The sequence below is a fragment of the Scyliorhinus canicula genome, chromosome 12 (genome assembly GCF_902713615.1).
Source record: "Scyliorhinus canicula chromosome 12, sScyCan1.1, whole genome shotgun sequence".
In the NCBI taxonomy this organism is placed as follows: domain Eukaryota; kingdom Metazoa; phylum Chordata; class Chondrichthyes; order Carcharhiniformes; family Scyliorhinidae; genus Scyliorhinus; species Scyliorhinus canicula.
In genome coordinates, this window is record NC_052157.1 from 63,897,716 (window position 1) to 63,900,924 (window position 3,209).

The window sequence follows — 3,209 nt, forward strand, 5'->3', positions numbered from 1 at the left end:
TCTCTGTCTTTTGTATAAGAAAGTCTCCATAGATTTAGCTCAAATGTTTCTTGAAATCATCTGGCAGAGAGAGAGAAGTAGAGAGAGAGTCTTCAAGCTCCTTACTGGCTGGCTTCCTTCACACAATTGAAACAAAAGATGGAACTGTGAAGGATATCTGTGATCTTTCTGAAAGTCTCTGACTGGCCCTGCTGATTACAGGCATAATAGGAGCTATGATGTGGAGATGCCAGCGTTGGAATGGGGTGGGCACAGTAAGAAGTCTTACAACACCAGGTCAAAGTCCAACAGGTTTGTTTGGAATCACTAGCTTGCAGCTCCTTCAGCAGGTGAGTCAATAGGAGCTGGCAGCAAATCCTACACTCACTGATTGGCTGACGGCCAAGTCAATCACATCGTCAACACGGGGTCTGCCACAGACTCTAAAGGGACATTTTGGGTCAGTCCATAAGAGAAGGGGTGTTCCAGCTCTGCCTAAAATCTGCAGCTTAACACGAATCCCAAATGGTGCAGTAATGTTGTAGCAGCTAACCAAAAGACTGCAGATCCAAGCAGACAGCAGGATGGGGTAAAAAGAGAACACAGGACACACAAAATGTTTAAAATGTCTTAACAGTACCAGACTATTACCATTCATGTTGCGCATGTAGCTCCTATTATGTTGCGCTTGTTACCGGCTCGTTGGTCTAGGGGTAAGATTCTCGCTTCGGGGTTTGTGCCGCAGGAAAGTGTGAGAGGTCCCGGGTTCAAATCCCGGACGAGCCCTTTGATTCCAGAAAGCCTTTGACAAGGTGCCACACAAAAGGTTGCTGCATAAGATAAAGATGCATGGCATTAAGGGTAAAGTAGTAGCATGGATAGAGGATTGGTTAATTAATAGAAAGCAAAGAGTTGGGATAAATGGGTGTTTCTCTGGTTGGCAGTCAGTAGCTAGTGGTGTCCCTCAAGGATCCGTGTTGGGCCCACAATTGTTCACAATTTACATTGATGATTTGGAGTTGGGGACCAAGGGCAATGTGTCCAAGTTTGCAGATGACACTAAGATGAGTGGTAAAGCGAAAAGTGCAGAGGATACTGGAAGTCTGCAGAGGGATTTGGATAGGTTAAGTGAATGGGCTCGGGTCTGGCAGATGGAATACAATGTTGACAAATGTGAGGTTATCCATTTTGGTAGGAATAACAGCAAACGGGAGTATTATTTAAACGATAAAATATTAAAGCATGCCGCTGTTCAGAGAGACTTGGGTGTGCTAGTGCATGAGTCACAGAAGGTTGGTTTACAAGTGCAACAGGTGATTAAGAAGGCAAATGGAATTTTGTCCTTCATTGCTAGAGGGATGGAGTTTAAGACTAGGGAGGTTATGTTGCAATTGTATAAGGTGTTAGTGCGGCCACACCTGGAGTATTGTGTTCAGTTTTGGTCTCCTTACTTGAGAAAGGACGTACTGGCGCTGGAGGGTGTGCAGAGGAGATTCACTAGGTTAATCCCAGAGCTGAAGGGGTTGGATTATGAGGAGAGGTTGAGTAGACTGGGACTGTACTCGTTGGAATTTAGAAGGATGAGGGGGGATCTTATAGAAACATTTTAAATTATGAAGGGAATAGATAGGATAGATGCGGGCAGGTTGTTTCCACTGGCGGGTGACAGCAGAACTAGGGGGCATAGCCTCAAAATAAGGGGAAGTAGATTTAGGACTGAGTTTAGGAGGAACTTCTTCACCCAAAGGGTTGTGAATCTATGGAATTCCTTGCCCAGTGAAGCAGTTGAGGCTCCTTCATTACATGTTTTTAAGGTAAAGATAGATAGTTTTATGAAGAATAAAGGGATTAAGGGTTATGGTGTTTGGGCCGGAAAGTGGAGCTGAGTCCACAAAAGATCAGCCATGATCTCATTGAATGGCGGAGCAGGCTCGAGGGGCCAGATGGCCTACTCCTGCTCCTAGTTCTTATGTTCTTATGTTCTTATGCTTGATCACTGTCTAAAATAAAGTTAATTCTTTGAGGTTTGAATAATTTCCATCTTCTGCACTCCTGGGCTGTGCCCTGATGCCACATGACTTCCTGCCAGTCAGCCCCTTAATTTCAGTGATTTTGATAACATGTTAAATCAGCAAAACAAATCCTGTACAATTATACAAATTTCCAAAAGGTGAGTTTTGCACAGCTGCAGCTCAGGAGCCTTTGAATTGCAACAAGTGCATATTGCACCGTGTTTTTTTTTGGGGAGGTCAAGGGTGTGGGAAAAGTGTGATGGGTTCTGAAGAAACATCCCTTATTCACTTACATGTGTTTAATAGGGTGCATGATTAAAGCATTGCTCCAAAACATTGGGCATATCCAAAAAGCGAAACTGCAGCAAGAAAACTTCCTTCCTGTTTTTTCCCTGTATATTTCATTATTTCCCCTTTCTTTTAGTTTTGCCATTACATTTTTGATTAATGGATGTTTAATGGACATTTCTTGGAGGCAAGTGGCTGTGCCTTTAATTCAAGCAGAGGATTTCAGCTAATTTTGTGTCAGAAATTTGGACAGGTGATGAAGCAAATTCACACAACATCATTTTGCTCAGTAAAACTGCTCAATTCTGCAATGAGTGCTCGTCTGAGTTGGTTCATACTGTAGTTATAGACAGACCAACACCAATGACAGAGTTTGGCTGGGACTTGGTTTGAATTATTTGGTTGGTGGCCAATTAATTGGCCCAAAAGGCTGGGCTCTGCCTGGTAACAGGGGCTGATTGGATCTGATGCAACTGGAATGTTTTTCAGAGCTCCAAGGATTGAGTTTGGTTTCAGCTTTGATCTTGGCAGGCCAGGAAAGGACCTGCAATCCTCTCCTTTAGAAAGGCTCTGTTTCTGAACTTGCAGACAGTCTGGATGAATCGATGCACAGGCAGAGCCCAGAACCGACCAACTCTCTTTCCTGAAAGATAGAGGCTGGACTACGAACCTCAAGCTGAAGGCCCAGTTTAATGAGAAATAACGTCGCCCGACAAGCCTGCTGCTTGTGGATACTATGTTTTCTAAACTGCCAGGATCCTGAATGAATGACTCGACAAAGAAGACCAATACCAGCTGTAAACTAGAGACTTTGATCAGTAAGTTTGCTGTGAAGGAAGTGCGTTGAAGAAACACCATCTGAATCAAAGACTCTTATCATTTGACTTTCACACGCAGACCTTTGAATGAATAAAGAAGCAGTTTATTATA

At 43.5% G+C, this 3,209-nt stretch overlaps 1 non-coding gene across 1 annotated transcript; it reads left to right on the top strand.

Annotated features, from left to right (window-relative positions):
- Positions 1–675: 675 nt before the first annotated feature.
- On the top strand, positions 676–765 carry trnap-cgg. Its single transcript is given in 2 exon segments — positions 676–711; positions 730–765. It is a non-coding gene; the product is annotated as a tRNA-Pro (tRNA).
- Positions 766–3,209: the final 2,444 nt, after the last annotated feature.